This window comes from Vidua macroura, chromosome 1 (assembly GCF_024509145.1).
Source record: "Vidua macroura isolate BioBank_ID:100142 chromosome 1, ASM2450914v1, whole genome shotgun sequence".
Taxonomy (NCBI): domain Eukaryota; kingdom Metazoa; phylum Chordata; class Aves; order Passeriformes; family Viduidae; genus Vidua; species Vidua macroura.
This window is the reverse complement of record NC_071571.1, coordinates 72,583,115-72,608,128: the sequence shown is the minus strand read 5'-3', so window position 1 is coordinate 72,608,128 and position 25,014 is coordinate 72,583,115. Positions and strand designations below refer to the sequence as shown.

General features: G+C 40.5%; 1 protein-coding gene across 1 annotated transcript in view; it reads left to right on the top strand.

Annotated features, from left to right (window-relative positions):
* The first annotated feature begins 11,317 nt into the window (after positions 1-11,317).
* Positions 11,318-25,014, top strand: part of CDH20 (cadherin 20) — a 119,343-nt gene continuing 105,646 nt past the window's right edge. Inside the window, exon 1 of the mRNA XM_053986852.1 lies at positions 11,318-11,380. The gene's annotated coding sequence lies outside the window, so the exon portion shown is untranslated. The remainder of the gene's footprint in view (positions 11,381-25,014) is intronic.

Here is a 25,014-nt window from a genome sequence, read left to right as displayed (position 1 = left end):
TGTCTAATGTCTCTGCAGCCTGGCTTTGCTGGTTGTCTTGCACACCATGACTATTCCTGATAGCATATAACCTTGCCATTTTGGTAGTGCATCCAAGGCAACCCTACTTCCATATGTGTAATATGCAGCCACTTCAGATATGTGTAGGAAGTCTAGCCAGCCTGGGCAATTGCAGAGCTGTTGTACATGTGAAGATCAATTCTGCACAGCTGGAACAACACGGCTCCCACCATGCTGCTGGTTTCAGAGCTACACACACTGACAGGGACATATGAATATAAACACTGTGAAAGCAAAAATTAAGGGGCTGTGGGACCTGTACTGTCTGAAGAGATATAGGAGCCCCCAAGTTTCAAATGAAACAGAGTGACACAGTCCTGTTAAAAAACACCATCGGGGAGAGAGAGAAATATATTAGGATGTTTGTAGGTCATTGTTAATTAAAAAAGCATCTGATTATCATTAACATAAATTGTCACTGAAGGAAATGGGGCCTGCATTGCAGGAGACAAACTTGCTGAGTTAGCTTAAATTGCCTGGAGTACATGTACCATGTGATAGAACCAGTGAAGAAATTGAAAGCGAATTATAAATTTGCATGTAAGTAACTGATTCAGAAAGCACTTATGCTGAAGTTGAACCTCAGTGTTTTGTTTAATTGCAATAAAGCACTATAGGTACGGTTTGAGCTAAAGCTGCAGGAGCAGTAGATTTGCTATAGCTGAAAACACCATCTCTCCATTTTCAAAAGCTAACATGTGAAAGAGAGCAGCGCAAAAAATCAGAAACTCCTGATATTTAAAAGCGTAGCTCAAGAAAATAAAATCTTATTACACATTAAGTTGTGTCTCTCCACCTGCCAGACACTTCTGTGCCAAGCACTCTGATGGTTTGATTTATTAATTCCTTCCTACAGACTATTCCACCTAGTTAGAATTTGACTTGATCATCTTCTTGCTCCACAATTCATTCTGCTTTGCTCTTGGATTGCCAGTGGCTATGCCAAGAATAGCCCTGTGACTGACAGAGCCTCCAAAGCACTTGGAAAATTGTATCTGAAACTCTACAATTTGGAGAGAGTTGGAAGTGAAATTTCCCTATTTTGTTCTGTTTTTTTTTTTTGTTCTGTTTCCCTATTGTGTGGAAGAAAGACCCTTGGAAGATTATCTGAGAGAAGGAAAAATACTAAATCAAGCAAGAAAAGCTGTAAATGCTACTCAGATCTTTAATTTACTTTCTGTGATACACAGTGTTTACAGTGCTGTACAACTGGAGAAGATATATCTTGGTACGAACCTTTTGAATAATTTTGAATTTGTTTTTACCATGTCAACAGGCAGTTTAGCAGCTGGAGTTTTGGGATTACTTTACAAGGTTACCTTATTAAGTAACATTATTGAGTACTCTGCATTTTCTTACTGTTATCTCCATTTTATCTATTGTGGTTATTGCTGTCTAACTGAGCAACTAGTAGACTACTGAGGTTTACCTTCAGAGTAAAAAGCATTGGAGGTAGGACTGCAAAAAGTGTAGTTTAAAAATACCTGTCTCAAGAAATGTAATTCAGTGATTCTGCAAAATTAGTTTATACTGTCAGAAAACAAAACCAGCTACCAAGATATATATGCACAGATGTAGGAGATAACCACTAAGGTAACATATTATTTGTAACATCATTTGCAGATAGTAAACCTGTGGAAACCAACATCACTCTCTTGATTTTGTTAGAGGTAAAAGGATTTACATGAACCATATATTTGCCCCATCTCCCACAAATGTATTTATTAGAGTATCATATCCATCTTCTAAAGAAGTGTACTTGGATATCAGTTCCTGTGGAAAGTACTGTATCATTAAACATTAATTAAACCATTTACATTATGATAAATTAATAGCTGATAGAGTTTATTAGAGTGATATCTCATCTACAGATACTTTAAAAATAAATCCCTTATCTCATTTATAAGTTGTTGGTAAATTTTTTATCTTTAACTTTTAATTTTCTTTCCCAAAGGTCTTTCATTTTCAAGCAAATACAAATCCTACCTTCAAATGTGCATTGCTGTTTTGGACTGGGGACTGTTCCTGCATTTCTGAAACCATTTGAAAATGTCCAGACCCATCTTTTCTATAGTGTTGCTAAAAATGTCTGCTGAATTTGAAAGCAGGTTGAGCTCTCTAGAAACTCTTTCATTTTTATGATTTTTCAGCTGGCCTCTGACTATGACAACCAGTTAGGTGCTTCCTGAAAATGTTCTCTTTGCTCCTCTTAGATTTTTCTCTAGCAGGTACCTTTCCTCTGCAGAAGGTGACTGGCATCTTCTCTTCAGCTCTTGGACCCAAAGAGGCTATGAAGGGTGAAACCCTCTGTGCCATTGTCAGTTTATCATGATTTGTTTACCCTTAAAACCCTAAATTTGCGGTCCCTGGTAGTCAGGTAGCCAGATGCGTAAAGTGAAGATTTTGTCCCCAGCAAACAGACCAGAGCTAGAATTATGGCCTAAGGGCATAATGTTTTTGACAGAATATCCCCTGGTGTGGGCAGAGTCCTAAAAATGCACTCAAGGTGCAGATTTATTGACCAACAGTTCCTATTTTGAACCCTTTGGATATTAAATGCATGCTTCTCATACTAAAAATATTGCTTCAAAGGAGAGATAATTCTGTGTGGTTAATACTCCTTTGTCTGACCATTGTGACTTGTCTTTAAAGGAACTCGCTCTTCAAACAGTTCTCTTTACTCATCTGGAAAACTCAGAGCCTTCTAACATACCCTAAAATTATAAAACTAATCCCCTTCTAGATTTAAAGGAAGGTGGTTTTTATTTTTCATTCCCTGATGTCTTGATCCCGGACTTAAAGAACAAACCTATTTTGTTTTTTGTGCAGATATTCAATGATACTAAAATATGCATGTACCAAAAAGGCTCAATTGTGTACAGGTTCTTTGGGGAGAATGTTTGTTGACATCAACAAGATTTTTTGCTTGAGTAAGGTCCACAGGATTTGGTCGGATAGGTGTCTTGAGGTTTTCTGCCTGAATTGTGCTGTGATGACAACTACAGTGACAGTAGTAGCAGACCAGACTTTGTTTTTTCAATGCCTGTAAACCCAGCTCACACACAGGTACACTGGAAAGCCCATTTCTTACCCTGGGCAGGTGTAATTACATATGCAGAACAAAGTTTTAGTTGCTTTTAAGCATGTAAATTACCCCCTTATGTGTCTGCTTGTTAACGTGCCTCAGAATCAGCTAACATGCACTATATTCCAGAGAAAATAATGTCTTCAAAGGAAAATAAAGATGAGGCATTTTGTTGACTTTGCTCTTATTCTATCTATTCTAGGAAAACTGAGGACATATTTCATTTATGAAAAGCTACTTCAACCAGCTTAACAATCAAGTTAGAGTCACCTCAAAAGTAACATATTGCCTTTGTCATTTTTCATATATTTCTATATTTTATGTACTGCATTGATATGGAGCTTTTCTTGGAGAGTTTGCTTTTGAATCACTAAATAGTTGAACAGACTGTCACTGGAAAATGCTTTGGAACTTTTATGAGCATACTTTTATTGTAAATATTAATTTACAGTGGAGCTATTTCAGTTCCAGAACTTAAAAAGCAGTGCCATGAAGATTCTTTGCTAAAATAATTTTTAGTTTGTGGGATTTATTTATTTAAATGTTCAGTTGCAGATGGCAAATTTTAGTCTGAATTAATAAACATATAGGTCTGCTGGTTTGCAGTATTATTTTAGCTTGTTTGCCTTTTCTGCGTATCCATAAAATCTTTGAAAACTTTAAGCTTTATCAGTGTCTTTTAGAAGAAAACATAATTATGGTACAAAATTGGTTTTTCCTCCCTCTGTCTGTTGGGATCCCACTGCATTTCCAGCTAATACTCAAATTAGTGTTTTCCTGCTTAACTTGTCCTCCTCCTTGAAGACAGGAATAGCATGCCACAAGACCGTAAAAGTTACTGGGGTGAAATGCGTTGCCCCAGTCCTGAATCACAGCTCTGGTCTGTGTTTGGGCTCTGCATATGCCAGCGAAGACTGTGCTCTGTGTTTCAAACCATTGCCTAAATTTGGCTTTAGGGAGACAAACACGTCTGCTCCTGGGGCCGGCCCAACCCTGCAGCTCTGCTGACTGCAACGGGACTTGAGAATTCTGCCTCTCCCTGTGCCCTGCCCATCCCTGAGGTGATGGGGATGGATGAGCCCATCCACTGCCCTGTTCATAGGGGTGAGCTCCAGCCCCGAGGCAACAACCCGTGCCTTTATCTTTCTTCATTGAAAACTTCCTCTTTTGATTAGTCTTGAGCTGGTAACTGAAATTTATTAGCCTAAACTGGGCTGGAACTGATGAGATTTAAGGTGATATATAGATGAAATGCCGAGCCTGGAGAAAACGGATGAAAAATTGAAATGATAAAGTTATATTGGGAGCTTGTTGAAGTAATTGAAAAGCCTTGTTATGTTGTATTGTGATGGGTTCAAATAAAATATAGGTGCAATTTGTCTAGATCATGCCTGCAGCACACCACGAAATAGATTCCTCTCCTCTAGAGTTAGGGATGTGTTCAATTTTTGCCTGTCAGTGGGCATTGTGAAGGGGTGAGATGAGACTAAAACTTCTCTTAAGTGATGTAGTTGACAACTCGGCATTTTTCCCACCACACTGCTTGCAGGAGGTCAGGGAGTGTTCTTCAAAACGCCCAGAGGCATTTCTGCAAAGACGTCCAGAACACCCATTTTTGTCCCCCGGCAATCTCCCATGCTCTGTTCCCTTCCCAGAGAAAACTGATTAGCGCTGGTGCATTTCTGAAGCTCAATGCAGTACCTTCCGCAGGCCCAAGGGTAGTCTGCTTTCTAGCAGACCACTCCTAGCACAGCCACCCTGTGGCTGAAAATTGCTTTCCATACCCTTCCTCAACACTTGTAGGCTGCAATTTGATTATTTCAGGTGGTCAGGAGAAGATTTTGTCTAAATGTATTCCCGGTAGTAGTGAAAACAAGTCAGATGCTATTAATAATTCAGAGGCTAAACCAGGTTCTCAGACAGGTATTTTATAATCACATAAGCAACAGCATTGTAACAGTCATGGTGATCTAGGATTGTAACAGCAGCTAAGTTTGCCATAACATCTTTTATGTAGCCAGTTTGAGCACCTAGGGGAAAAAAAAAAAAACAACTCTTTTTTACTCTGTGAAGGGCTTGTGTTTTCTGATCCATATATTCATTCTAATCAGTTGGTCTAATAAAAAATATTACCTGTGTCTACAAACCTTGCCTTGCAAATACATCTGACTTGAATCAATAAATAGATCTTCTTTGCACAATATATAATCATATGATAATTCAGTGCCAGAGAGTTTGTCAGTAGTGACATATAAGCTGCACACAAGATCTTTTTAAATATAACCATATTAAATGTATTTTGAAAAATACTTTCTGTTTGAAAAAAAGAGTAATTTTATTCCTCTGAATGGAACCTGTAATGTGCTTGTGCAGTGGAATTCATCTTTCTTTGTCAATGTAGTATCTTTCTCTCTTTCTCCATAATGCCCTTCATTCTCTGCTTTGTGCTAAGGATATGTATTGACTTTGCAGAATTGCTGTAGCAAGCTGTAAATGATATATTCAAAGAAAAATCCCTTCTCAGTTCCCATAGAGAGAACACGAACAGTGCTGGGCAATCAGAGTCATGCTGCATTTTGTATTGTCACATTCATTGCAAGCTGGAAAAGCAGCCCAAGCACAGACGTCACTGACTTAAATTCTGACAATAGAAGCCTGTTCCTTTTTCTATTCATATAGAGACATCTGAAGTGTTTTTCCTTCTTCACTTTATTTATTTTCTATTAGCCCCTGTCATCATGCATGGCAAGAAGACAATCCTTGATTACCTACAGTTCTCTCACTGCAGACAAGGGTATAGCTAGCAATTTGACAATTGCTTGTTTACCAATCAGCATCCTACCTGTGATTTGTCCATAGTACACACTTCATATCCTGTGGTACAGATACCACAGCAAATAATTCACTCCTTTTGCCTAATTGGTGCAGTTAGAGATATTCAGAATTAGTTTAGTAAATGCCTGGAAGAGCAGAAAATCTGCTCATCAGCATTCGATTAGAAATGTTGTGGGAGAAAAATTGTTAAGAGTAGGTAGAGTTCTAATAATACAGTTGTGTGTATTTTTGCTTTGTTTTCATTTGGAAATTCCACATGCCCTGATAAAAATAAGCAAAATGAAATGGGTGCACTCAGGGAGAGGCCAGGCTGAGGCCAAGATGACATGGCAGTTCCATGGCAGTTCCTTGGCAGCTCTCTCTGAGGCTTTCAGCCACGCAAGTCCCCTGGTGCCCTCCATCTGAGGTGACATTTTGAGATGTGAATAGGCCTCGGTAAGCTTCCTTGCTGCTGTCTTGAAACCAAATCAGGTTTCAAACTAAATTAATAAAGTCCAGAGCTGTAAAGCTGACTCCTACTCTTGGGATTCCCTGCCACTGCTGTGGAGTTTTAAAGAGTTGTGTGACGGAAAAGCTGATGCATCTCTCAGTAGGAGAAAAAGAGAGTATTTTCCTCAGTGACTCCAGACCACAAATTACTTTTCTGAAGACACTGATGGAGCAGACCACGCTCATGGTCTTTTTAGCAGAAATATAAGTCCATATTCTAATTTAATCTCTTCCTTATGAACAGCCATTGAGAAAGAAGATGCTGAATCCTACAGACCTTCCAAATAACAACAGACCTCTCCCTGAGTGCACCCATTTTCATTTTTACAAAACTAAAATAATAAACTGATAATTAAGTTTAAGGAGAGGTGGCAGACACAAAGACTTTATTTTAAAGAGCAGGAGATAGCCCAAAACAAGGCTATACTTCCAGACAGCCACCAGATTTGAATATATGCTTGAATACAGTTTAATTAATATAGAAGGAAAGGTGTCTAAGAAGAAATCTGTGTCAGATTGGCTTTCCCACCCTACATAAGCAATGGAGCAGATAAATCACTATATTGACTAAGGCAAAACAAGAAAGGAAACAGAGAAAAGAGGGATGGGATCTCTCTTTTCTAAGGAAGGAAAACATTACAAAGTTTTTCTGACAATGGTAAGCTCAGATAACCCCTTGAGAAGGATTAAAATCAGGCCTTACTCCCAAGGGGAGGGGAGGCCTGAGGGATCCATCACCGGTTCCTTAGAAGAAAAGGAGAGTGAAGGCCAAAACAAAAGCATGTGATGGAGAAAGTCATGTCTTGGAGCCTGCTGGATGAGAGGTTCTGGGGCACATCTGTATACATGTGGCAGAACAGGTATAGCCATATACACGTCTTTGTGTCCTGTGCTGAAGTCTTATTAAGTTCTCCACTGGATTTTGGGTGCATACATGCTTTTTGAACAGACTGTACAGCATTCAGGAGTTTCACCATTGTAGCATGTAACAGTCTGGGCTTTCTTGGCTGCAAGTACAGCTGATATTCTTCCCTGTGGACATGACAACTTGAAAGCTATTCCTATTACTGGTTTAGTAACATTTTACAGAGATGGATGTGACTTTATGACCACACATATTCCTTTCACCATTCTTGTTATAGATGCATTGACTTGCTATGTCACTTCTTCAGCAAGGTGCAATATTGTTTTATTGCTTTGGAAACTTACTGCTTTTGGGTCGTGGATTCATTTTATTGTTTGGTATATGGATTCCTTTTTAGTTAATATTCACTTTTTTGCCTTCTCAAATAAATTCTATAGTGCCCTTAACAATTGTTGTATTTTAAAAAGCCGTGATTTATTGCACAATACAAACCAATACAGTTTAGGTCGCAATTAACTACAAAAGCAAATCAACGGTTAAATAAACACCCAGTATTCTAAAAAGTCACAGAGCTGCTACAAAAATTCCATCATATCAATTTCTCCGACACCTCTGGAGGCAAATATACCACTCCACTATTTGTAAAGAGTGAGTGTTTCTTGTTAGCCACCTCTAAAGTGACATGACACACATTCCACACCTGCAAAATCCAAACCCTCTTCTCTTGTCAGAAGAATAATTAACTGAGCTGGATAAAGTGAGGTGGGGGTATAAGAGAGAAACACAAAAGCTGTTGTATGACATGCAATAACATAAAAGTGGAAAGTAGTTGTTTTCCTGCTTTCTCCTCTCTTGCTCCTTCACCTCTGTCATTTAGGTAACTTGTAACTCATCTCTTGTTTCAGTCCTGCATGACAGAAAGCTATATGAACACATAAGCAATATCCATATATAATGCTTCATCTTCAAAGTCTTCCTTGTAGGAGAACAGTGTAAATACCTGGCAGCATACAAAATTCTCTTGTTCAAACAGTGATAGCAAAATGCTTCTTTCATCTCTCAGAAAGCCTCTAAATTTTAAAACAACTCAGCATGCTGCATTTTCTAGTATTTTTTTTACTCTGTATGGTTTTAGAGTTATGTATAATATGGTGGCAGGGAGAACTTCAAGTATTGGAGATGAAAGATTCACTTCTTTCATGTAAGGACACTTAATCACAACTGTGCTTAATAAATGCTCTAGATTCAACAATTGATTTTTATTGTTCATGTAAGGTTTAATTTCATTCCATTTTCTTAATTGAAAATTATAATTTTATTAGACATTTTTGAGGAAGGAGGTGAGACACTTCTTCATCCACCTGTTCTGTATGTGCATTTTGCATGTGATTGTTTGAAACCTTCTCTCATTTTTCCTGAAAAAGCCTGGTGGTTGAAAACATGCAATGCTGCGACAGGTGAGTAGATGAACACACTCTTTGCCACATTCTCTCAACTCCAATTTCAGAGGGACAGGAAAGCACCCTTCAGATTGCATGATTCAGCTGTGTACTGGGAGGGGAGCATGAGACAGTGAAAATATAAGTTCCTCCTATTTTACTGTGTAGCACAGGTCTCAGAAAAGATAAGTCACAGGCACATTACTGAATCATGTCCCTATGAAAGGAAACACATGAGGCAGAATTTAAAGTGTGTAGCCACATCTGCTTTAGTAAACACAATGTTTGGATAACCTATTTGGCTGTGTATATGGAACTGAGAAGTTCATTTATTAAATGTATGGATTTGTTCTAGTGCTTACTTTGTGTATCATAGAATTCTCTTGTGTTTTCTGTGTCATGTAGGAGTGCTGCTTTATATACTGTATAGTAATCCTAAATTGTAAACTTAAACAAAGACAGTACTGCATTTTATTTTCACAGTACTGTAGTACAGGAAATAATCGAAGGACATCCATTAGAGTTGCCATTCTGTTAAAGTTGTCATACATATTTTATTCTGACTTTTTCCCCCTACTGCAGCCCAACTTCAGGGAAGAAAAACAAACTCACAAACTACACTCAAACTGAAATGCAAACTTTTCAAGTGTCATCTATTTAGCCTTTAAGATTGCAATCAGACTTATTCCAAGTATACCATGTTAAAGCAAAGGAATGGGGATGTGTGCATATACTACAAGAAGTAAGTGCATTGATTCAGTAACCAGCTCAATTCTAGCAAGAAGTCATTGCTCTTGCAATCATACTCAAAGTAGTAATGGTGCTCTGACACTTTTCTAGAGGTTATTACAAGTATTCTGTTCTAGTATTAGGGAAAAATGGTACTGAAGGGTCTGTTTTGTCTTATTTTTTTCAGAAGTGTGCCGAGTATCTGTGGCTGACCAGTAATGCTGACAAAGGCCATTCCGGCCTCCTCCAACTGCTACATCAAAAATGTTCCATCAGCCTGAGGATGAGCTCAAAGATGAACATTAAATAGAGGAAACTGGGAAAACATTGTATGGCTTCGCAACACACCCAAGTATTCATTTATCATAGCTGCAATTCATCATTTGTTTTAGGGACTTTGCCAGCATTCAAACTTCCAGCAACTTCTCTCCAGAGATCTGACTGCCCTTTTTCTTCTGTAATGCTGAAATGACTATGTTACGATCAATATGAAAAATGCAGGGCCAGAAAACTAGCCAGTGAGACTGTAGTTCTGCAAATAATCATTAGTGCAAATCTAGAGAGAAAAAAAGAAAACAAAAAAACCCACCCAAAACAAATCTTGACTGTATAATCTGAACCCTCATCTCCAGATCTAATTGTTGAGGGACTGGCAGCATCCCAGGTAATCGATAATGAGATTTAGAGCCTCCTACTGCCACTCACCGGCTTGGCCACAGACTGATGGGGCACAGCCCTGCTTAGTGGAGTTGCTTGAGATTTACCAGTTTAACTGAGACAGGGAATGGGCTGTGTGCTGGCAGCAAAAAGGAGTTATTACTACAGGGAGCTATTAGAGAGGTAATAACCTCCTCATACCCAAGTGGACAAGTTTCCCTCTCTTTTTCATGCATACACATCATCAAAGTTGTTGCAAGTTTGCTGCCTTCCCATTCTGTGCAGAAAGATGAAGGCTATCACAGGAATAGTGGATAAATACCTGCCCTCCTGGTTGCTTCAGGTCAAGATCGAGATGAATTAGTTGGCAGAAAGGATGCCTTGTCCTGCCACTGCCTTTGCAGTTGTTGTTCTGTGGATGGGGAGTATTTCAGCAAGCCTAGCAGCTTTTATGAACACTAAAATGATCTTTAAAGGTGGATGTAAAACCCCTTTCTTATTGGTTGTTTTTCCAAAGTCTTACACAAACCCTCCAGGAAACTCTATGTTTGCCCTCATAAAAGTAGCTCTGACATTAGTCTCAGCATGTTTATTAACTAAAATCGAGCCTTCCAAAGAAATTCAGCTTTCATCTCCGTACCCTTTTAGTTAAATAAAGGATCGCTTCGACTCTCCGTTGTGTCTTTTGGTCTACCTCAGCAGCCAATGTGGGGCGTTTTGGAATCCTCCCGAGATGTAACCAGCCCTGCGGGGGGGACAGTCGGGGTTGCTATCCCATAGCCGGGGGCTGCGGGGAGCCCGGGGGCCGCAGCTGGGGCGGGGGGTTCCCCGGGAAGGAGGGCGGGGGCGGCGCAGGAGGGCGCAGCTCCGCGGCACCAATCGCCTCCCGCAGGTCCCCGCGGCAGCGTTAGACCCGCCGCGATATCCACGGGCAGCAGAGCCAGGGGCAGCGGCGGCCACTTCCCGCGGGCAGCTCTGGGGAGCGGGGCGGCCGCGGGGCTCCTTCCTCCTCCTCCGCCTCCTCCTCCTCCTCCGCCTGCGGCCGCGCGGCCCCGCGCAGCCCCCCCAGCCCGAGCGTCTCTCCGCAGCCGGAGACAGGAGCGAGCGGCAGCTCCCTCCGCGGCAGCGGAACGGGGGGCGCGGGGATGTGAGGGGCGCACCCGGCGGAGGAGGGAAGTCCCGTCGCCAGGAAGGCAGTCGGGAGCTTCTCCACACTGCAAGGTAACCCGACCTCTCCTTCGGGGACTTTTTCTTTTGCTTTTTTTCCTTTTCCCCCTCTTTCTTCCTCTCCTTTTTCTTTTCTCTCGTTTTCTTTATTTTTGTTCTCTTTATTTCTTTCTTATTTTTCCCCTTTTTTTTCTTTTTTTTTTTTCTTTCTCTCTTCTCCTTTACTTTTTCTTCATTTTTCTCCTTAGGATTTTAGTGTTCTTTTAATCTTAGTTGTTCCTCCGGTTATTTTTTTTTTCTTCTTTCCCCGACCCCCTGGCTGCCCAGCCGCAGTTAGAGGGCGAGTCGGAGGCGGTGGGGAACGAAGCGAGCCCACACCGGGTCGCTCTGGAGTTTGGCTGGGACAAGCTTCCCCCCGCTCCGCAGGTGCTCTGCCGCGGCGGCAGAAGCGCGCAGAGCCGGGCAGAGCAGGGCGGAGCGGGGCTCGGAGCGTCCCAGCGGCGCGGCTGCCCGTCGGGAGAGGGGAGCAGGTCGGAGAGACGGAGAGCGGGCAAAAAGAGCCGCCCGGGGCATGGAGTGGCTCCCTCCAACTTTCCCGGGGCGGGCAGCCTCCTCCGAGATTTCGGCCGAACGAGAAAAAACTGTGGGAGAAGGTGTGCGTGTGTGGATGCTGTACAGCGGGAGCTGCAAATTATCCGCCCCCTCCTCCTCTCGCCCCCTCGCCGGGGCTCCCGAGGAAGAAGGGCCCCCCTGTCCGGGGGGCTCCGGGAGTGTCCGGGGGCTCTGGGGCTCGGCGGGCGCCGCGGGAGCGGCGCGGAGGGGGTGCGAGGGCACACAAATGGTAAAAGATACGGAAGGAAGAGACCCAGTGGCTGGGACATAAATCAGGCAGAATATATGGGGAGTTGACGAGAATAGGTCTTTTCACCCTTAAAAAAAAATAGCCACTTTGGAATAGAAAAAGGAGGCTGATTATTGGCATCCAGCTCTGAAACCCAGGCAGCTGATGCTGAAGGGAGCCAAAGGGAGCAGTTCTTCTTGGTTTAAAAACAGCAAGACAGTCTCTGCCAAAGATTGCTGTAAACACTGAATAAAGATTTCATTGTGGCTTGGTGTGACTGGAATAATTAGGCAGTTAATTGTTCATTCTGATCTTAAAGTGCAGTAATCAGTAATGCACAGTAGGAAAAATACAGGGGAAAGGGAGGAAAAATAGCAATAGGAAAATGATAGGAAAAGGCATCACTTTTTCCTCTTCCGCAGTTTTTTGTTGTTTTGTGGGTTTTTTTTTAATGTGGGTTGCTTTTTTTCTGTGTGTGTGTGTGAGAGAGAGAGAGAGAGAGAGACTGGGAGCACGTGGGTCGCAGTCTAGATAGAGAGCACCTTTGTAAAGCTGGGGTGTAATTGTGCTTTTGCTGCCACTGTGTCAATATAATTTTGGGCTGGACAAAATCAAATTATGAGACTTAAAGAAATCCTATTTTATGGAAATGAAATCGGAAGATGCCTGGAGAATGAACATCTTAACCAGATTGACTAATACCAATTAATGCATTTTACTTATGTGTGCACTTTATTGCCAACTCAGCAGGGATGAAAGCTAATGGTGCCAGCTTTTGTGCTGCTCTAAGACATTTCTCAAGCAGTCACACAAGGCTTTAATGGTAAACTGTTTCGAGTTTTTAACACTGTGATTGTGTCCCTGTTAAGCTCAAGTTCCTTGCAGCGGTGATTCTTTCATGGTAATCTAATGAAATGTTCTCTTGTTACACTGCGTTAGCTATTCCCTGTGACACAGCAGGAAGATACAACCTGCGAGTGTTTGTACTGGAGGTGGTGATAAGTTGTTGAGCAAGATGCACTTACAAGCAACAGAATATGACTTACTGATATTAACTGGAAGATGGCACCCTAGGCAAAAGGTGTTTTGCTTTCCTATGTAGCATGTTTTTCCATATACATATATATATATATACACACACATTTGTGCTAAAGAAGGATAATAGTGAATTAATAATTAGAAAGGATGGAAGGATGTTGTGTTTAAAAAGAAAAAGAAAAAACAACTTCGAAAGCAGCCCATAGTCATTTAAGCAAGTTAGAACGATTCCTAAAAGTCTAATACTAAAGGAAGCAGACTTATCATTTGTATAACTTTCTTGACCTTACAACAGTTACATGAAAGACTCATTTGGCTTGGAGATATCTATATAGCTTCCACACCCATCATAAAGAAAGAAACAAACATTCTGTAACTGGACAAGGTTTTAAAAGAAATTTAGTTAAGTATAATTTCTGTCACTGCACATGCAAAAATCTAAGAGCTACCCATCATGGGAAAATACAGGAGAGAGCTTTCATTCAGTTCTGAAAAGTAAAGCAGTTTGTTATATTTTGTTGGAGCTGTGTTTGATGAAGGTTTTGACCTGCACTTTCTGAGACTTTTGTGGAAAGACAAGAGATGAGGCATGTCGTCATCTAAAAGTACAAAACTAATATAAAATACTGCAGTCTTCTATCAGGTCATAGAGTTTAGAAGAGCAAGGACAGAATGATGGCTCCAGAATGGCAAAAATATCTCTTAACAACTGGGTATGTAAGGGCTAATGTTAAGCTCCACTTTACAAGCATTTTTATTAAGCTGTTGAATGTGCTCTGTCCTACTACAGTGATACTCAATACTCAGTCTGTGAAGAGTATTCCTGATTTAACAGCAACCTGTATTTGAAAGAATGTCTTCAAGACATTTACCTATTGCTACAGTCTACAGAGGGATGCTGTTAACTTTATTTGCACCTATGTAATCTGAGAAATCTAGGGATGTTCCACTTTCTTACAAAAATCCAAAAAATGTGGTGACAAGTGGTCACATCAGAGACTGTTCAAGTTTCTAATTATAATGTTTTGTCAAAGAGTGTTTCAAAAAATTTGTATGGTGTACTCCTTGCACAAATACCATGTTAAGGTCTAGAACAATTTGAAGATTGGTAATTTTTTTCCTTTTTTTTTTTTTTTGAAGTGCAAGGGGCTCCTCATTTCTATAATAAAATGCATTGAAAACACAATTTGGTCATCACAGTGAGTTTGGTAAGAGGTCTTTCTTGAATTGTTATAATATGTAGCAAAATACACAGAGAATTACACACTTTTATTCAAGGAAAATGTTTTCCATCATATTGTAGCTAGAATGTTGGATACTATCTTATACCTATCCTTAATACTAGCTTATACTGTTTGAAATGCATAGTACATCTTCATAATAAAATTGCATTGTCACAGACATAATTGTTATTCATAACAAGTAGTCTCACAAACAGATTCCATCCCTTTAAGTATTGAGTCTCAGTCAGGCCAATTATGACTAAATTACTGCGTGTTCTCTCCTGTATCAACTAATTAAAGGGTAATTAATAAAATTATAATATCATTCCATGGCAATGTCTACATCTGGTTGTCATAGCAAAGATTGTTTGACATATGGTTAAATGGTCAGATACTACATTGTATGAATGCAACATTTGCACAGAACACCTGGCAAGCCAGAGGAATTTAACCCTTAAGACATCAAGACTCTGTGTCAATGTGATATTACAGTGGTTTGCTTATTCTCTCCACCTAGTCTTCTTATGCCTTTAAGAAAATTTAGTGCTCCAAGTTAATTTAAGTAACTCTGCTGGGGTGGGGGAAGAGTGGGTAGACAACTTGGGATATTAGACTGGAAATGAAAGATAAAATAGTACTGACTTTTCTGTGGGAAATAAAATGGGTGGTTCTAAATTAACTTCTGAGAGCAGACACTGCATTGGTTCTTATATTACTGGGAGCGTCCCCTTTTCAGAAAATCAGGCTGAAATTAGCATGGCGACAAAATTATCTTTTTTTTTTTCCTTAGATACAGTTGTATGCTAGGATTAAGACTGTGATTGTTGTCACAACAGCATGAAACAGTCTGCATTGCAGCCTTCCCCCAATGTACCTGTCATATATAGAAAAACTAAAACTTACCTCCTCAAGGAGAGTAACCATAAAATTCACACATGCTAAAGAAATTAAATAATCTTTTATCAAGTCAACTGATTATATGAATAAACATTTCTCCTGTAGGTAGCTGTTGGACACAATAACATATGCACGTACTCTGAAGTTATCAGTGGTTGAAGTTCTCAGGGCACCCCATACATAGGATTTTATATGTATCTTAAAGGAATCTATATTAGGCCTCATCATTGCATTGAAAAATTTCGACCACTGCTTTTTCAAAGTGTTCAACAGACTGTCTGTCTGTCCTTTAAAACATAAGCTCTAAGTAGTGATATTTTAACATTAACTAAATGACAATTTCTTATCTATACTGGGTCAAGCTGAATCCCTCATAAAACTAAAAGCAAGAAGCAACAGGCATAATGTTTTCCTTATTTTTAGAACAAAAAAAATGCTTAAGAGGGGGAAAATAACCAGTGCTTTTTCCCAAACAGAGCAAAGTAAAAAGGATGTAGTAAACTGCAGGAAGACATGAAAGTCTGTCTTTTCCCATGCAAACAATCCTCAATGAACAGTTCTCCCAGTGAATAGTCGGGGTCGCTCATCACCTCGTATGGTCAGGTGCAGAGTGTGGCCAGTGGTGCTTATAAAGCACTGTTTGTCCGTCTCTCTGAGAGCCTGAGTCCTGTTCCTTGAGAATTTCCAAGCACATGGATCCACCTCATTTTCATTCTACTCGTGCAACTCATTAACACCTGGAAAATCTTTTATAGCATTTAACTGCATCAGATGCACGGTCCGGCACATGTTTTCTTAATAGGGCTTTCACTGTGGTATTGTCAAAGAGCCCTTATGTCACAGCTGGGAACATGAATCTGTCATGTCAGTGCTGTACCTTGGGGTAGACAGTAATAGTGTATGAGTGTGTTTTTTGGAGGAGCTGAACATTTCCATATACTGTGTTAGCAGGGAAGAATATGAAGCTTGTTCTGCTAAATAAAGATTCAGGCTGGTGCTAGTAGAGTACTTTGTACCATTTAAACACTGCTGCCTCTAAGGCATTGCACTTAAGGAAAGGGAAGTTTGAGGCAAGCAAGAGACATCCTCGTATTTCAGTGGTGTAACGCTGTTAACGATATGTCATCATTTACATTTCAGTAGGAAAAAAATTGCCAGAGGTTTCTAATTCAGCAGAAACAACCAGAAGTTGATATGAAAGTCCTTACCCTGGGAATATTTGTTTTTAAAATAAGTTTGATTTAAACATATTTGGCAATATAAGAAGAAGGGGAAGAGAAGTAAATGTTTTCTAATTCCGTATGTTTTTTGTGCCCATTAGATCACTGTAAAACCCAGCTTTAAATAGATTACTTTGTAGCTCTGTAACCAGAATGTCTTGGGTAATTAAAAAAAGGATAGAACTGTGAAAACTGACAGCAACGCATGTATAAGACCTACTTTTTTCAGAGGAATTTTTAACATAGTTACATACATTTCATCTGAAAGCTAAACACTTAAAATTCACCATCTACTAGCAAGCATGTCTTGATGGCATTCCAAAAGATAGAGCCCACATTTGAAAAGTGTTTGCAGACTTGAGAAACTGTAACTGTTGTGAAGGAGTTGACTCGGGTACTCATTTACAGAATGAATGGATGAAAGGAGCATTTCATGCAGTCACAGGCAGTTCCAATTTTTAAACTACTTGTTTTGCTTTGAAAAGCATAAGTATAATTCATATGTTAAGAAATAAATTCAAGGTACACTACTAAATGCATTCTGTATGTTAAAAGTGTTTGCCTGTGATGATTTTTATAATGGGTCTTCAAAAACCTGAGCATTCAGGGATTGATACCCCAAACCACAACCAGTCCAAGCTTAAGCTGGAACCAGTGAAACACAGAGGTATTTGGGTAATAGGGCTGCCTTCTGAATTTCCCTCTTGGTTTTCTCCTTTTTACCATCTGTGTCATCTTCTGTTTTTTCTAGCAGTGACAGCATTGGGATGCTCTTGTGCACCCATGCCATTAGATCATGTGCTCACCAAAGAGGGAAGGAATACTGCTGGCTAGGGCTGCCATGGGGCCCCTGGGGAAAACATGTGGATTTGTTTCTCAGTAAGGCCTTTTTGTAAATTATTTTACTTTTTTCAGAAGGACTGATGCCCTTCCTTCTTCAGTGCAGATGCCCAATGGAAGAAGCACTCACTGAAAGGTGTAGGGTTTGCCCTGTTGGGTTATACAGCACCTGACAGCACAGCCCAAGAGGTGCTAAGAGTTTTCAGAAAGGGAGCACACCAGGGCTGAGTTCTTCTGCATGATTCCTTTTAGCAAATCAAAGGTAAAAAATGAGTCTGTGTAATTGGAGTGTGTTGACCCTGGCTGGATCCCAGTGCCCACCAAAGCCACTCTATCCCTTCCCTCAGCTGAACAGAAGAGACAAAATATAAAGAGAATACAGGTCAAGTTGAGGACAGGGGATTACTCACCAGTTACTGTTACCAGCAAAACAGACTCATCTTGGGGAAATCAATTTATTACACAGCTTTTCTCCCCAGACTCTACTTAATTCCAAATTTCTCTGCCTCTCTGTGGAACAGGGGGACAGGGAATTGGGGCTGCAGTCAGTTCATCATACATTGTCACTGCTTCTCCTTCCTCCTGGGAAGGACTCCCAGCACTCTTCCCCTGCTCCAGCATGGAGTCCCTCCCACAGGACTCAGTTCTCCACAAATTCCTCCAATGCAGGTCCTTCCCATGGGCTGTAGTTCTTCATGAAGTGCTCCAGCATGAATCCCCTGCAGGACTGATCACAAATCCTGGCAGCATAGGTTACCTTCACCATGGGCTCTCTATACACATCCACAGCAGCCAGGCCCTACAGCATGGGCTTCCCATGGGGGTCACAGCCACCTTTGGGCATCCACTTGCTTTGATTTCGGGTCCTACAGGGGCTGCAGGGTCACAGCTGCCTCACTGTGGTCTTCACCAGGGGCTGCACCAGGGGCTGAATCTCTGCTCCAGTGTCTGGAGAATCTCCTTCCCTTCCTTCTTCACAGACCTTGGTGTCTGCAGAGCTACTTCTCTCATATGTCCTCACTCTCCTCTTCGGCTGCTTTGCACAAGGGTTTTTTCTCCCCTTCTTAAATAAGTTATCCCGGAGGTGGTGCCATCGTTGATGATGGGCTCAGCCTTGGCCAATAGTGGGTCCATCCTGGAGCCAGTGGACATGGGGGAAGCTTCTGGCAGCTCTCACATAAACACCCCTACACCCCCCCCCCCCCACCAGCAAAACATTGTCACTCAAATCCAATATAGTAATTAACCTTTGTACATGCCTAGGTATTGTGAGACACAGTCGAGAACCCTTGCAATATGTCACTTTGTTACTGCGAAGAAAGTTAAGGATTGACAGAAAGGCTTAACTATAAATTTTCTTGCCTGTATGAGTTTAATTTAGAATTGCAATCACGATGTAACATAAATTAAAATAGCAGTAGTAGATCACTGGTTGGCAAATCTCTTAAGAATAATGTAGGTACTTCACTAGATTATGGAGTACCTTCTATGTGCTTAGCCCATTGCTGAAATTAGTCTATTTTTTAAATTTTAAGATACTTTTGAAGAGGAGAGACAGGCTTTAAGAGGTGAAGTTATGGTGGCTCTCTCTGTGATCTAGAAGACTGACTTTTGGAAAGGGGAGCTTCCTTAATGAAAAGAAGCATTTCCCTTCAAATAAAATTTGAAGTTTTGCCCCAAGCATCCTCCAATCCATGCATAATCTGAAGGACATTAACCATTAAAGTAAATATTATGTATTACTTGACCTGCAGGTGTAATATATTAAGGCTTCAGAGCAAAAATATGTTTTTAAGGAAGAGAGTGGAGAAATAAAGAGGAAATCTGCAGGCCTCCTGAAGGACCTATGAAGGACAGAAAACTGCTTTCCCAGAAAGGGAAGTATGGGAAGACTATGTATCAGTGGTTCCTGAGTGTTTTAATTGGACATTCAGTTTCTTTCAATGTCAAAGGAGGGCTTCATGAAGCAAACAACTACCATACCTCCTGAGAGGGGCTGCTGCTCTGTCTCCTTCAGAAAGTGATATGGAAATGGACAGTTTCCATGTAAAGAATGCATGAGGAGTGAGCACAAGTTGGTAAATTTATTCTAATAGCAATGTTAAACACCATCTTCTCTGGGCACCCTATGGACACCCAGAGGAGATCCTGTCAAATGTCTAGTGCATGTCCTTGATAATGACAAGGGGAAGGGCTACCAGGCCTGTTGGAAAGGCAGCAGTCAGCTATTGACATTATCAGACTGGCTCTGTGACCCACAGCCCTGTACACCTTCTGTCTTGGAGATGCTCCTCAGGAGGAAGGGCTACAAGGAGCAGCTCTGGTAGAACAAGCTCCACATTAAACTCTTGTAGCGGAGGAGGCGCATAGGCACAGTGCTGCAAGGAAGAGCTGAAATCAGCCTTCAAGCAGATGACAAGAGAGGATCTGTCAAACCAGCCTTCAAGAGGACAGAGAGCATGCTGAGACAAAATGATGATAATAGCAACAAAACCTTGAGGAGACTGAACAGAGAAAGAAGCTGCAGGAGGGCAAGAAAACAGGATTTGTATAGTGAGGCAGACAGAAAGAAATGACAAATGTCTTCATAGAATAACAGAGATAAAAGGACAGATCTGATAGGTTGCAAGTATAGAATTTGGCTCTGGCTTGGAAATAGACTAATACAAAAAGAAGACAAATAACTGTTCCACAGGGTTGTAAATGAGCATGGCAGAAAGCAGAGGAGCTTGTGGTAACAAATAAAGATTGGAATAACAGCATCTGGATCCCACAAGAAGTCTCCAGGGTGAGTAAAGAATATTGGGGGGGGGGGGTGTTAAAAAAGCATATTCCTTAATTTGTATGTGGTTTTGGGTAGTAGCTCATCAATATGCCAAGAGAAAGGTGATTGTCAGCAATGTGTTGTAGATATTAGGGCTATATACAAAATGTGACCGTTGTATAGAAATGTTGGCCTGAACAATGGCTAAACTTTTTTTTTTTTGGTGTAGTATAGACTTGGGAAAGGTGAATCCTCATGAGGGTGAACTCAGTGGCGCTGCTAAAGGCACTGTGTTAAATACACTGTGGGTGAGGATCCATTCTTCCAGGTGGGCTCCTGCTGTCTCATGCCCAGGGTACATCTCAGCATGAAGTGGAGGACAAAGGAACTGGCTGCTAGATTTAAATGTGTAGGAGCAATAATGGAAGCAAAGGAGAGAAAGAAAAGAGAACAGCTCAACACTGAGCTGTCAGTCTCTGCCTGTCTATTTTCCTTGCCTGTTTGGCCCATGTAGCTCTTCAAGGGCCCTGGTTTGCTGTCCTGCTGCTCTGCCCAAGAGAAGGGGCTCCCATTAAACACTCATTTGTATTACAGCCTGCTAAGTAGGTGACTGTTAGTGAGGCAATGAATCAGCCATGGCTAACAGCCGTGATAGCCAGTATAGCTAATAACTTTTCCCTACTACTGTTTGCTATCTCCACCTCATTTGTTTTTCACCCTTGGGAGAAAGAGCTCCATTGCATTACCTCTGTAATCCCCTGCTGGGCTGTACAGGTGTTTATGCAGAGCAAACATATATGCTTGTGTGGCGGGTAGGTGTTAATTTTTTACTACAAATTCCTAGTCTCAAAAAATGCATTCCCATTAAATTCTGTTGCCACTTTAATCCTGTTGCAAACGAACCCTTTGACTGTGAAGTCCTTGTTTTGTTGAAACATCAATAATTAAAATATCAAAAATAAACTAAAAGGTGTTCTGTTTTCTTCTCCATTTTGTCAATTAGTAAAACATCAGTAAAATGATCATAGATAACACTGGGGTTTTTTGCAGTTTGTTCTCTTTCTTTTCTGAGTGTTTAAGTGTTAATACCTTCGCAGTGGGCAAAAAGTAGTTGTCCCAGGAGAACATGGCTAAGAGTTTTGAAACTGCTGTAGGATCTGGACACTTAAGTTCCCATTATTTTTAATGATCCCTGAGCATCCAAATTCCCCATGTAGTTACAGTTACCTACGAAATTGCCCTCAAAGAGTTGGTGGACCAAAACTGTTTTTATTCTGAGATAAATTGCCTTCTTTTCTCTGGAAACTTATCAAGTTATTTATTGAAGAGGTAATTACCAAATGTCATAACAGATTTGACTTACTAGCTGTAAATAGCCAATCTATCAACCACTACATGCATTCAAAAGCATTTTTAAGTCCACTGGTCAGGTTTTTTTGCCTCTTTAGGAACTACTGAACCATTTAACATCTGATTTTAAATATCACCTTATGCAGGATGATTGTTTTATTGGAAGACAACCTTTGCAAGGCTCCAGAAGAGTTAGAAGAATGTCTGTGTTCTGTATTAAAGGTTTGTGTCTTCTCTGGCTAAAGAGATCTTTCCTGTTCTGTATCCTCATGGACTATTCAGACACTGAAATCGCTGCCTTCTTAAACTTCTTTTTGTAATAATTTACTCACCACGGTACCATTTCACAGAGTTGGCCTGTTACTGTGTCATTAACATAACACAGGGAAGTAAAAATATAAATTAGAAACTTATTTTCTACAGAGATTTTTCATTTTTTGGTTTACTGTGTAGATGGAGACAACTCAAAAAGCATCAACCCAACTACATAACTCTACCTCTGATAGTAAGTTTAAAAATCATACAATCCTTTAATGCTCACCATCTCCTTAAGGATAAGAAACACAAGGTAATGTAATGCTGCATAATTGAATGTTCAGCATTAGAAAATTTCTAATCAATGAAAAAAGGGTGGAAAGTGGGAATTTTTTTGGAAGCTTAATACTAGATGAAAGTATTTAGAATGGAGATAATATCAGTGAACTGCAAAGGAGGATGCATTTGCAAATTCTGTCCATATTGACCAATAAACAATTTATGGAGACAACACAAACAAACCCTTAGAATATTTTAAGATCATAGCTTCTGACAAGTATACTTTATTTATGACTTTGCAGTACATTCTTCTCCAATAATGTTTAGAGGAAATAAAAAAGGAAAGGGGAAGACACAGCATTCACAATGTTTACAGTGTTTTATCCTCTTGTCCTCTGCCATGTGTGGGGTATTGCCAACATAAGTTGATCAGATAACCTCAATGTTCCTGTCTTATATAAAACCCTGGAACTAGAAGAAGTCACAGATGTTTAAGGAATAAATGTTTAAGGAATAGGACTGCAGAAAATGGTGCTCCTTTATCTGAAACTTGTGCAGTACTGGTGCTAGTGAGTGAGTGCTGCCAGCGCAGCCAAGTGAGCCTGGGTGAAAAAGGAGGCAGAGATGGGGTGGGATAAGTGTCCAGCCTTAGCACAATTTCTGCCACCATTGGACACTCTACTGCCAAAGCCAGTGGTTCACAATCTGATGGGATTATATGCCTAGATAAGAGCAATATTTGAGTTTAGCTTTGGATCTGCTGACACAACAGGGATTTTTTAGCTTTTGTCCACAGAGTGGATCTGAGTGCTTGAGGAAGTTTAGGTTCCTGAGACTGAATCACCAGACAAAGGTAAAACTTCTATTATTAGTTATAATTTGTGGTTTAGAGGTGCCTGCAGGTGTTAAGTAATATGCAGATTCCCCTGCAGTACAAACACACAGTTTGCAGTCCAAATACCGGAGCTGGGAGATCACAATTCTGTTTTGTCAAAGCTTAGATTTCAAAATCATCATGTTTTTGAGGGAAACCAAAGCCTTTAGGAAATGCTCAGACAAAAGACCTGTCAGAGCAATCACACTAAGTAATGAAGAGGTCAAGATTGTGATTTGTGTCTCAAAGTGCCAAGAAGGAACCCTGATCCGAGAAATCTTTTCCTGGAAAAGGTTGAAGTTTTTATGTTTCTGTTGGGAAAAAAAAAATGCTTTTTTTGCTTGAAGAGAATATATCTCAAAAACCAAAATGCTGTTGAACACAAGGCAGAGTGAAGGTAAAACAAGCCCAGAGAACAGTGTGGCCATCAAGGAAAAAGGCAAGAGAAAAACCAAACATTGGAGTCAGCCCCTGGTTCCCAATCCAGTACCATGAACTTGCCATCCCAGTTCACCAGCCATTTGCTTCTTTTCAGCCTAGGCCAAAGTTTCTGAGAAATGGGCTGTAGTCCCTGGAATCAGGAGGGCAGCAGCCCTCTTTGCTTTGGATACCCACCAGTGATTCCACATGGCCACAGCACTGAGGGGTGCAGGCATACACCCCGCTGTACCAAGAGTCCCTTTGGACATCACAGCATCTTGGGATGAGGCCTCCACACCACCCCATAGCCAAGGAGGGCTCCCTTTCTGGGGAGACCCTCTGCTGTCTGAGTACCCCTTCCTAGGGCAGCATTGCTTCCATTGCTGGACACACACTGTTGTGAAAAACCTGGAGTAGAAATAATAAGGAGGGCCTTAACAGTATTGTCTGCTTTAAAAGATACCCTGACAGTGTTGGTTAACTAGACAAGTGTGCCTCTAACAAACCCATCAAGCTTGATAAATGGTTCTCTATTAATATCCTAATTTTGCTGGATCTCATGAGCAGCTTTTGGAGTTCAGAGGCAGAAAAAGACTGCTTGAAAGATGGCTCTTACAAGAAGCTAATTGCATGCAGGGTTTTCAGAAATATTAGGTCAGTTTCTGTTCAAAAGTTGGGTGCCTGTTCTTTAGTGGCAACAAAATTAATTCTTCTGGGCTGGGGGAGAAAAAGAAGTACTTTGATTTTTACCAGTTAATGCACTGCTGAGTCTTACTTCAAATAAGTTCAAAATTTTTAGTTTTAAAACAGTCCACAAAGGAAGGGATATAATTTCAAGGATGAAAGATGGTGCAAAATAATTCCAACAAAATTGATTGTGTTGGAAGCACTGTGTTTATATGACTTTTGTAAAATACTGCTTTTTTAATGCTAATATTTCAGCAGCAGAGAAGAAATATTGCAGTTCAGTTCTCTTCTGGACACATACATAAAAATACCATTTACACCAGTACAGCAATGAAAACAATGTGATTTAAGTGGGGAAAGATCTTGCCCCATAGGCCATGTTTTAGTTCTAATTACAACCCATCTATCTTAAAGATCCAAGATTTACTGTGTAAGGACAGACTGGTGTCTGGGACAATGACCCATGTCATTATTTCAAAGAAAGATGTAAAGAACTTTTACAACATGGCATGTCTCTGTTACTCCGCTCTTTAATACCATAATGCAAGCTCACTGGTTTCAATGGGGTTATGTTGGTGCAATGAGAATACATTTCACTAAAAGAGGGTCTGAGTTCTCTTTGTAGTAATCAACTGACTTTTGATTGCTTGATTGTCTCTGATTTTTTTTTTTAATTAATTTATTGTTACTGTTCTGTTACAAAGATGACCCCACCAACCTCTGGCTTGGTCTATTCTATACATCATGCTAGACCTTGCACAGATTCCCAATGAGGTCTCTACCTTATTTAACGTTTTATAGAAAAATATTCCAGCGTGCTTCTTGATTTCCAGTAGTAAAATAATCTTTAAAATCAATATTACCATGAAAATAATTATAAAAAGAGTTGCTTATAAAACATACTTTTATAACTTGAGGGCATGAAGAAAGATTCATCTCAAATGCTTTTCAAAGTCCTTTCTTATTTACAAATCACACTGAGATTCTAAGTTGGATACTA